Source organism: Salvelinus sp. IW2-2015, linkage group LG2, assembly GCF_002910315.2.
Source record: "Salvelinus sp. IW2-2015 linkage group LG2, ASM291031v2, whole genome shotgun sequence".
Classification (NCBI taxonomy): domain Eukaryota; kingdom Metazoa; phylum Chordata; class Actinopteri; order Salmoniformes; family Salmonidae; genus Salvelinus; species Salvelinus sp. IW2-2015.
In genome coordinates this window covers 35,736,685-35,748,972 of record NC_036839.1, presented here as the reverse complement: position 1 = coordinate 35,748,972, position 12,288 = coordinate 35,736,685, and the positions used below count along the sequence as shown (strand labels likewise).

Here is a 12,288-nt window from a genome sequence, read left to right as displayed (position 1 = left end):
AAAGACCTGCATTCTAACTACTAATGTAGTGAAAACACCTGCATTGTAACTACTAAATGTAGTGATAACACCTTCATTCTAACTACTAATGTAGTGTAAAGACCTGCATTCTAACTACTAATGTAGTGAAAAGACCTGCATTGTAACTACTAATGTAGTGAAAACACCTGCATTCTAACCACTAATGTAGTGTAAAGACCTGCATTCTAACTACTAATGTAGTGAAAACACCTGCATTGTAACTACTAATGTAGTGAAAAGACCTGCATTGTAACTACTAATGTAGTGAACATAACTGTATTCTAACTACCTCCAGTAACTACTGGTGGACAAAATGCCATGCTACACTAATGCTAGGCTAAAACAACAAATAGCAGAGGGTTTATCAGTGATAGGGCTAATGCGTTGATAGGGCTGTGGCAGTCATCAGTCTCATGGTAATTTAACATGAATTAATATAAACACATTTAGCATCTCCTGGCTTCCACACAGAGCCTACAAGCCACTGATGCAGCCCTTTGGAACATCTACATATATTAAAAAATTGAATAAATCCATGTAATCGCCTACACCTTCGCAATAAATCCATTATTTATTTTAGAAAGGTCTAAAGAAACATGATATGAAGAAAATGCAGTATATTACAGAAGAACAKAATAGCATTCTCTGAGTTGTCCTTATGTTAGGTCCTGATCTGGCCATTAAGCTGTGGGCTAGTATAGTTCATTTAGCAGACAAGATTTGCGTAGAATTTCTTGGCATTATTTTATAGTATGAAGAATACAATCGAACAAACCTGAATAAAATGGAAAGKATATTTGCTCCAAACGATTTGAGGGAGTGCGCACATGCGGCTATTCTATGTTGAGCGGTTCACAATTAAACAGGTACTCCTAAACGCTTAATTTAGAGTTATTTATGTCACTGTAGTTATGATTGAAGCATTGGGCTATATGTTATAATTTTTAATACATTCTAAGACGGCATGATGCGACTCCAATTATGATTTTTTAAAGTCGCATGAAAGGCAYGAGCTCTGCTTTGTTTTACTGTGCAGGCTGTACACTTCATCAGTATCTCATTCACAATTTGGCAAGCACTTGATAATGCCAAAAATGTSCCGATCGCATCCCTTTTGTGTGGCCGTAATGCCCTCWAAAAAAATCTATGCCTTTTGCGGCCATTGGCCATTGTGCCCTTAGGCTGAATATAATAATTGTAATTAAATTCTCCCTGCATGCTGCATGCTCCAAAGCACCTCTCACTCACATAGCTCTCTCAAATAGCTCAATTCTTATTAGTCAATGCCCGTCACGTGATCGGGTYTTTCTCACAGGYTACAAATGAAGACAGACACATCGGGGACGCAACTGCGCGAGTCCTTATCCAATTCCGAGGTGCATATTGAAGATATTGGAAGAACTGTCCACATTTACTTTTTTGTCAGCCAACAAGATGAGTAGGTCTAACAAACAACAAAAACACTAGCCTATGTCAATATACTATCCCCATAGTACAACAGTTGTCAGTTTTAGTTGATCATAGTTGCATGTTTTATTCAGTTACTTATGGGCCTCTTCCCTTTCTACAGGAGTGTATCTGTATGGTGTGCTGTGTCGTGGGTCGAAGTGAAGTGTCAAAGCAGCAAGGAAAAATCAAAACATGACATTATGGACAATAATAAAAAAAGAATATCTGAGTTCACGCTTGTGTCTTTAATAGAAATGCTCAATTGAATTAATATCACATCACAAAAAAAACTTCCAATATAATACATATAATTAATAAACAATGGACGCTAAAGAGATACCCGTCGCTTCCTATCACCCGGACACCAATACCATAGCCAGCCCGAATCGCTTCATCATATAATAAGGAAATTCCAATCTCCACAGACTTGATAAGACAGACCATTAGAGGGGAAGAACAGAGGGTTAAATACTACACAAAAACATCATAATTCGCACTAGGGCAATTGGATACTCTTAATTATAACCGGGTGATCCGCAGATGAGGAAGACAATAAGACATAAAACCCATATCGAGAGAAAATTAGAAAAAGGTTAAGGCAATACTGATGGCTAGAAAGGAAATTCGGTATGACTTACATAGCTCCGACCGACCGATACACCGACACTCACGCCTCACAAAACCGTGAGAGGGGAAGCCCTCATAATATCTGATATCATACATATTAACACAGAATTCTTTCATTGGACCAAAGAAAGAATTTCCGTGTACAGTTACTATGTAATACAACCTATTATAAATACTATCCAGACACATACGAGTACCACTCCTTATCTCTTACTCGCCTATATAAACATGTCTTATACCTGGTATTTTCCTTTGTTTTCTGCAATTTGGAACGAGCTAGTCTCTTGCAACAGACACCCATGATCGCTCTCACTGGAACCAAAAAAACTGTATTGTATAAAATAATAGTAAATACCAAGGTCAAGATGTTACTTCTCATTTACTAGTATCATTCAAAACTACCCTCAAGCAAAAGAGTGATCTATATCTGCTGTCTGTTGGTTCTATCACTATTTTAGCACCATCTATACAACGATGTGCTGATTATTTGTTGCTGAATCAAACTGAACTCACAGCGCACGCTTAAGAGTAAGAGTATTCCTACAAATAAAATCAAAACAGGTCAGAGTTATATAGGAGATCGTGAAGGTAAAACGACAAAAATATAATAATCATACATAGAAATTTGGTACACTAATATCAACTTAAACTGTAATAATTTAACTTAATCTTTAAACAAAATTTAAAGTTAGGCAATTTATATGAATAAATACTAAGTTTTTCCACATATTAGAAGAAGATCAATAGTATTTATGATTAATGAGAGCTCAAAATTAATATCATATTTTTTTTCTGGACGATATCAAAGGAATCAAAATCCATTTTTGCCAATCCAAGTTCTTACACTAGGACACCATAACGCAACAGGTATGTAACTTATGTGTTAAATATGATGTAGCGCTTATGATTTAGAGTCAGGATTGACTCAATAAGATTTACTATAAGGAGTGAGTATATGTTTTAATAAATATATAACTGCAACACATATAAACAAAACAAGAACAACACGAACAGACGCATACACAAGACTATATAACCACTTGAAATTACAGAAATTCAAATAAACGCCTGGGTAGAAGTAAAACTATATATTATTAGGGGTAGTGACAATATATAGGGGAAGTTATCAGAAGAGAGAGATAGATGATGGAGTATCACAGGTTAGACAAGATCCACGACAGCAACGAAATCATACTAAAGGCCTCACATCATACTCCGATTGGTAAGGTGTGCAGCACATCAACGAGCAACGCCTCGGTGCAAACTTAAAAGAGAATAAGAACAGGAAGACCTAATGAATTGAGGAGGCCATTACACGATGATTATCACCTAACTGTTGTATAAAGATCCAACTTTAATTATGCAATGTAAGAGGTGTGAATCAACTTATCACCGCTCACCTAACGTCACACTTTTTCGGCAGTATAATAGAGTATACAATACTAGAGATAAAAATACTCTAATCATAAAGTACAAAGTCTGTATGAATGCGCATCTGAGAGAGGAAAGGATGAAACTTGCGACCAAGAGTTGAACATCTGCGTTCTTAAACAATCCCAACAATAACACAGGATGAGGAGCGAAGTAACTCATCTGACAATAGTTTAATAGAAGAACACAAATACCTTATCCTTAACTATCCACTTATTGCATCACTCAATAATAATTAATATTAATAAAATACTATAAAATTCTATTTTCGAATCTACAACATTGCATTCCAAATTTAGTTAATAAAGAAATTTGGAGAGGGCATCCTTAGAAATGTATAACATCTCTATGAGCTATTTATGACATAAAATTATTTTAATCTTAATGTTTGTATACCATTTAACAACACAAATAAAATTAAAAAATATAAACCTTGATCAAGATAATTCACAACATCATGATGGTCTTGAACATTGTATAGATTACGTATTACTTATCTAAAATTCTACTTGCTAATTTGTTATAGCTCACGAAACAGCCAATATTCCCGCCGGCTCCCACCTCATCCTCTTTCTAATTAAGAGGTTCCTTTACGCAGCAGCAGTGTTCTGAGCTGCTGTACTGTGAAGGGAAGTAGTACATCTCAAATTCATAGTATACGATTAACCAACTTCTCGGTATCTATATGTTTCCTGCAATATTTTATGTCAGCCTGGAATCTAAATATTTCATACTCCACGAAGAATAGACTGAAGATGTATTCAGAAAAGAACTCCTCCGTGACATCACATAGTCTACAGAAAGCCAGTTTATTGCTTCTTTATCAGAACACAAGTTTCACGCTATCTATTTACATAATTGCCCACAAAGAAGTTTTACTATATTGATTAATTACCCTTATTAAAAGTGTAACATTGCGTAAGCTAACACAGTAGCCATTGGACAAAGGAGTGTGCGATCTGACTACGTCATGGATGATACTACTGGTGCGCCTACTGTAGACTAGATGTCTAATCAGCCGTATTAGATATAGTCATTTACCAACTTAATTGAACAATCTCGTTCTCACAGAGAGATATTCTTTGATCAATTTTTATCGTTAATTCATTACAGCTCGATTTTTTTTGATGCATTATATCAAAACAAGGACAATTTGGTTACAAACATATTGAACAGTTGATATTATAATCTATACCATTTTTTATTTGAGCTATTAGGTCTATTCAATGAGTTGCTCACATAGTCATGTGAGCAAAGTAAGTAGCTAGTCACCCCCAGCTAGAAAGTTTGTAAATTTGTTTTATACACATATCTCTCGCGACCGAATGGATATGTAATCTTCACTTCAACACTATTGACAGAATAAAGGTAAGCGCTACATTAACAAATGACACTGAAAAGATTATAGTTTTTGCAATAATTTATTCATCAAAAATCAAACAGAAATGCAATTCCATAGCGTGGAAAAAATATGTACACCCCTACGCTATAGCCTTGTTGTATGCCCTCTCTTGGGCTAAACATAACGTTCATCGTAAGACGATGTTCTCTGTAACTGTCCAATTCAGTCTGTAGATAGACTGGTGAGACACGTCTATTTTGCACCCACTCTTCCTTAGTACTGCTTAATGTGTCATGTTCCGAGGCGCTTTCTTGCGGATAGCACAAGGACCAGCTTACAAGCTCACCTTTCCCACGACCATTTTTGATAGATTGAAGTATCTGGGCTTTCACGCTCTGTCATTCCCATAACCCTCCTTATTATGTTTTCTTGAGGCCACTCTCTGTTGTAGCTTTGCTTTTGTGTTATGGATCAGGTTGATCATAGTTAAAGAACTCCATAGTGTTCGATTTGCAGATTCAGCTTTTGACAGATGGTCTCACCTTCTCATCAACTAATTATCGTTGTGTACTTCAAAATATAGAATTCACATAGGTTTGACCTATCATGAGATGGATAATAGATTGTCCAGCAGTCCCTGAGGCGTTAAGCAGTCCCCCAAAAAGGCCATAATGCCACTTCACAGCCGTCCATGCTTTACTGTTGGTAGAGGCTCTTCTGTTTCAAAGAGCAGTATTTTATTTTTTGCCACCAATATGGTGTCTGAGCATTGGGCCAAACAACTCCACATTTGACTATCTGTCCAGAAGCACCATCTGTTCCAGTAGTTGGTCTTTACCAGAGTGTTACCCGCTGCATAATTTAGGACCACCTGTTTTGGTGACCGTGATTGCTAAATTTTAGACATTTTTCTCTGTGGTCACGATGCGTGTGGGAGACGGAACCAAGACTGTCATAGCGGAAACTGAATACATCTTCTCTTAATTTGAAGACGACGACGACTGACCACAACTGATAAACACTAATATTCCAAATTCCACAAAAAACAAAATGATCATGAAGCTAAATAACGCAAGTGACTACGCAAGCAACAAACAGTTAAATCAAGACGAAACTAAGCACCAACAGAAAAAGCTAGGCTGCTGATAGCGCACTACCTTTTAAAAATTGGCTCCCAATTACAGAGACAAAATGATGAACACGCCTGTCCTCTGGATTGAGATCCCCAACTCTAGCGCGCACTAGACATGACTAGACAACATCTAACAATAGCTTGCTATCCCATACATCTTATACCAACCACACCATTAAAGACTAACCGGAAACGACAACAACAACCATAACAATGCCACCCGGCCAACTCACGCCAGACTCGACCAACTAAAACAAATCAAACATAAAACATAAAAATTACATCGGTTCCAGGAACCTGACATAACCCCCCCCCCCTCTAAGGTGTGTACTACCCGCAACAAACTGCACTACCAAAAGTCTAGGGAGGGTCCCTAGGTGGAATCCTGTCCTAGGATGGTGGGCTCGCTGACTGGACTCTGAGTATATCCACATCCACTATACAACGTCCGTATCCCCGTCGCTTCCGTATCCCCCCCCCCAATGACAACCTCCCTAAACTAAACCCACCTAAACTGACATGGGGCAGCATCGGATAAGGGGCAGCACCGGGATAAGGGGCAACACCGGGATGAAGGGACGGGCAATTGCTCAGGGCTGTACGGGACGGCACGACACTCCCTGTGTGCATCTGCAGGGAGCTGCAGCTCCGGCTGAGGGACGGCAGCCTCTGGCTGAGGTGACGCGCAGCACTTCCGGCTGAGCTGGCGGATCCTGATGTGCTGGCTCCTGAGGCACTTGGTCATGGCTGTTGCTTGGCTAATCGAGTCTGGTTCATCGGCTGGCTGAGGCTCTGGCTCGGTCATCGGCTGGCTGTCAGAATGTGCCTGTCTGGCTGGTACATGGGCTGGCTGACGCTCATCTGGCTTGGTCATCAAGGCTATAGCTGACGAGCTCTTTGGCTCGGTAATGGTCGCTGAACAAATAGAGCTCTGGCTGGTCCAGGCAGAGCTCGCTGACGGCTCTGGCTGGTCATGGCTTGCTGATGGCCTCTGGCTGATGCGGTCATGGCGGAAGGCTCTGGCTGATCCGGTCTGGCGGAAGCTCTGGCTGATCGGTCTGGCGGAAGGCTCTGGTGATCCGGTCTTGGCGGAAGGCTTCTGGCTGATCCCGGTCTGGCGGAAGGCTCTGGCTGATCCGGTCTGGCGGAAGGCTCTGGCTGATCCGGTCCTGGCCGGAAGCTCTGGCTGATCCGGACATCTGATGTTGGCTGGAAAGGCTTCTAGCGGCTACCTGTCTGGCGACGGCTTTCTACGGACTCTCTCTGTCTGGGCGGACGGCTCTTTGTAGGCTCATGGCAGACGGGCCGGTTTTGCAGGCTCAATGGCAGACGGGCGGCTTAGCAGGCTCATGCACGACGGACAGTTCAAACCGGCGTAGGAGACGGGCATTCAGACGCCGCTGGGCGACCGGGCAGTTCAGGCGCGCTGGGCAGACGGCAGTTTCAGGCGCGCTGGAGCAGACGGGCAGTTCAGGCGCCGCTGGAGCCAGACGGGCAGTTCAGATTTGCGCCGCTGGGTTGCAGACCGGCACAGTACTCTGGCAGCTGAGTTAAACACGAAACTGAGTAGAGCCTGGTGCGTGTGGTATCCCATTGGAACTTTGGAGGTACCGGCTAAAGGACACGCCACCATATCAGGACTAGTTGCGAGGGAAACACAACAACAGTTGGCAACTGGTATCATCTGTGGCCACTCCATAGCTAGGTGGCCGTGATACCAAGGTACTGAGGAGTACCGGGCTGAGGGCACGACACCTCAGGGCCGATGAGCGGGGAGACGGAACAGGTGCGTACAAGGCTCTGGAGACGCAACAGAGATGCCTTGCGCTAGGCGTGAGTGACCGGACTGGATGGGCACGCGGTTGAACACCTGCGAGACGAACTGCACAATAAGGTTGATATTGATGCGTGGAGGAGGTAACAGGGCTCTGGAGATGCACTGGACAAAGCATGTGCGGTGAGGTGTAAAGCGACCTGGGTGGTACTGAGCTGGGGTAGGGAGTTGTGGTCGGTCCGGATTATTTTACCGGACAGTGAAGGAGGCCACGTGGCTCTTGAGACAACCGAAGCACTCCCAACTTACCAGGTTGAATGGTCCCCGATAGCGCCTGCCAAGTTGCGGCGACGCGAGACGTGGATAGCTCGCAGACTGCATATGCAGGAAACCGGGGACGAACACCACTCATTTCTGTAGCTGTGTGCATGTACCCCGGCCGCGAGGACAACGTACTGGGAGACCAAGATAGCTATGGGCCGCTTCAATGGCAACTCGCTCGATGCCCAAGGTCCTAGCCTCCAGTGCGGCAAGGTGGAAATAGGCCCCGAACTGGCTAAGCACGCCGTTACTGGGACCCGTGGCGCCTTTACCGCATAACCGGTGTCCTGACCAGTAGACGTCTCTCACTCCACGGCAAGCCCAGGGAGTTGGCTCAGGTATCCAACACGGTTCGCCACATCCCTTTATCGCCCCCCCCCAAAAGAATGTTTGGGTGTTACTCACGGCTTTTCAGGCTTCCGTGCAAGACGCGTCCCCTCATATCCGGTCTTCACTCCGGTAGCCTCTGCTCTCCTCAGTGCCTCCAGCTGTTCCAATGGGAGGCACGATCCCATCAGCCAGGATCTCCATCCGCATGTGTGGAAAACCTTATCCCGTCCAAACTATCTCTACCATAGTCCATGAGTCCTGTAGTTACATTTGAGACCCGATCGGTTGTTGAATTCCGCTCAACAGCTGCTTGGATCCTCAGTTGATGGAGTCGAGATAGTCTGTGTCTAGCATCTGTATGTGGATATGGATGTTACTGGCCATGAACGACTAGCATGAGACCGAAACATAATTTAAAAAACAGACAGCACCAGTTATATCTGTCTTACTAAATAAATGAACGAAGAGAAATGAAAAGCGTAATTGGCAACATTACTTAGGTTATCAAAAAACAAAATTAAAGCACAAAATGATCGTGAGCTAAATAACGCAAGTGCACAGACAGCAACAACGTTAAACAAGACAACTACCCACTGAAAAGCGTACTGCCTATAAGTGCATACCTTAAAATATATTTGGTCATCGCAAATTCAGAGGACAAATGCATGACAGCTGTCTCTGATTGAGACCCACACAAATCTTTCATGGCAGCCATTTGACAGACTTATTGACAACCCAACAATAACTAACTATCCCATAACAACATACAACAGCCTATAAGAAACTTAAACAAACAACAAACATTACAACTGCAACTGATTCCACATACATTCACCTGAACAATCTAAACATAATCAGACAATAACCATAAAAATAGGTTCAGGAACTGACAATTTGAGATGGGAAAGTTAAGGTGTGTATACATTTATTTCCGCATAAAGGACAAAGGCACTTTTTCGCTAATATTTTTATTGCATAACATTTTCAATAATATTTATTTTTTTGTTGCATTTGTTAAAGTTGGGTTATACCTTCTATATCAATGAATGTATGTGGGAATTTAGCTCAAATATCCATGTGTCCTAAATATGTTATAAAACACAAAGCCATTCACAGGGGTGTGTGCTTACTTATTCACGACCTGTAATAATTTAAGTTTGTAGCTAAATTTTTATAAGAAATCACAGGACAGGCTGATAGGCGGTGCCAAGAAGAACCTCGACATGCACTGCGAGTGTGGAGAAGCATTGTCTCAGTCTGCACAGTCTCCAACATGCTTCTAACCATTTGCAAAGAACAGCACCAGTTCGCCAAAACTACTAATGAACAGGACCCTACTCTCAGTATTTCATGTGACATTAGATAACACTGGGCTCGGCCCACTCCCCTCCACCAACAGCTTTACACAGTGCTGTCCCTGTTTCAGTTTTTTGTTCCCCTCTCGTGGACTACGCATTGCGTGGTGGAGGGACCGTTGTGCACTTAAGCGGGATACTACAACTCTCCTGTATGTATGTATTGTAGTATGTTGGAGCAACTAAAGGGAGCAGTATTATAAAACTTTAACAATCAAATATAAAATTACAAAGAAACTAAACTGATCACTTATCTATAATCAACCACAACATAATAGATGTTATCTTCAAATGTAAGACAATAACCCACATAAATTCCAACCAACCCACACCCAAACCTCTCAACAAAGAATTCAACTTTTCCGAGATTTTAAAACACTTAAAATAAATCTATTTACTAACCCTTGAACTAACTTTTATAACCATGTACATATTCACATGATTATCAATATATTCCTCTACTTACTCTCAGATTAAAATCTATAACAACAGACTACAAATCCTTCTACACACCTACTACACCTTTACTTAACGATATGTTCAATTTAAAACTTCCCAGACATTCACAAATTTCAATTTAAAGAAATTTCAATTTATTCATTAATGCATTTACTAACATTTAAATATTATCCAAATTCTTACTTTCCCTATTTCTCATCCATCATCATGATCTTTAAACTTATCATAGTAAAAATCCCAAAGATCTGCCCTTACCGACTTCTAACCAATTTCTATTTTAAAATTTTTTTTTCTTTTTGTAATTTTTTACATAATTTTCCTCCAACTTTTTATACTGAAAAGAGCTCTGATATCATAACATGAATCACCTCTGACGTCGACAATTACCCAGATACCTGACAGTCCCGGTGCCTTGGAGAATCGTTGCAGTGGAGAACCCTCCCTACCACTTCTATTGGCAATGGCATTCATGGAGAAAAACTGGATGAGCCACAAGCTATCCTACAAGGACATAAAAACTGTAATACTTATGTTACCGAGTAGTGGCTGAACGACGAACATGGACATACAGTTGGCTGGTTTTTCCAAGCATGCGGCAAGACAAAACGCGTCTCCGTAAGACAATGGTGGCGGTCTGTTTTTTTTGTCAATACAGCTGGTGCACGAAATCAAATAATAGAAGTCCAAGGTTTCTCGCCTGAGGTAGAGGTATCTCAATGTAAGCTGTAGACCCATGATTAATAACATGTACAAATGACGAATCCTTGTCAGTAATGAACTACCAAAACCCTGGCTGGTGGTGGTACTTCTTTAGAGAACAGGCAGCTACAGCCTTTTACACTGGCTGCGCCATGAAATGAACCACAGAAAAAGACCATCGCCCAATGTAGCTATTTTTAAGCATTCTTAATAGATATAATGTTATTCATTTTTCCCTTATCCTAGCCCCGTTTCAAAGACAGGTGCATGATAATGGTCCATTCTAAAATTCAAAAAAGTTTCATGCATTGGGGAAGTTTATCAATTTTCACATCCTAAAAGACCTCATCTTTTAATAAAAGCAAGCACATGCATAATCGACTGCTGTTGCATAATAGTGTTTTCCGCGCTAATTGAACATCAGCGTTTATAGCCTCCTGCCGTGTATACATTGCGTCGCTCATAATGTAAAGAAATAGCCTAATAGTTTTATCAACATTTTAAGATAAACACATTCTGATCTGTTTGCGTCAGCCTTGTGAACGTTGCGTGTAAACACATCTGGTATCAAAGGATTATAAAAGTCACACGCGCTCTGCTACTTTCTTTTAATTATCGCTTTTAAATGATAGCAGACACAATGAATGGCAAATGCAATTTTCGTAATATACAAGGATTCGCTTGATATCACCAACGCAGGGTTAACAGGGAACTGCAGGAAGTACGTAAACAGCTTTTCTATACCGTGATGACGTAGTTTCCACGCGTCTGTTTTGGCCTATCACAGTAAGAGGCTGGCGCGGTTTAGACTTTGCCTGCTTTGCTTGGCCCTCCCGGATTTGTCGCAGCCCCTTGGCGCGTTCCCTTTTTCCAATCTGGTTGCTGGGTAGATTTAGATCCGTCTTGTGTCTGTCGATTGTACACTGAACACCTTTCCTAATATAGGTAACTCTGGTACCCGGCTTACTTATCTAACCTATAAACTGGTTTGGCCCCTAGAGAGATAGCAGCGCCCTTCCACCATCTCAGGACCTGATACACAACAAGGACCAATTCTCATTCGCAAGTGTACCAGCTTTTTAATGGCTCTAGGGTGTTGGTCAGTCCTTAACCTACAACACAACACCCTCTGTATTGATTTGGCTGTGTTGTGGTTGTTAAAAAACAATATCATTTCAACATATGCTAAGGCCTATAGTGCAATATAAAACACATAGATCCCTGGAACAGTCCATCAATTATTCGTAATACACGATTTTATGCTAAGTGGTTGTATCCACACACTGTTCTCAGCATAAGCTTTGGAATATTTTTTACTCCACAAAGACAAAAAAATACGGTCAACTGT

At 41.4% G+C, this 12,288-nt stretch overlaps 1 long non-coding RNA gene across 1 annotated transcript in view; it reads right to left on the bottom strand.

The window, feature by feature from the left end:
• The window catches only part of LOC139029281 (uncharacterized), a 116,406-nt gene continuing 104,118 nt past the window's right edge, over positions 1-12,288 (bottom strand). The window contains exons 2-3 of the long non-coding RNA XR_011481582.1: positions 72-994; positions 1-38 (exon numbers count right to left, since the gene is read on the bottom strand). This is a non-coding gene — a long non-coding RNA (uncharacterized lncRNA). The remainder of the gene's footprint in view (positions 39-71; positions 995-12,288) is intronic.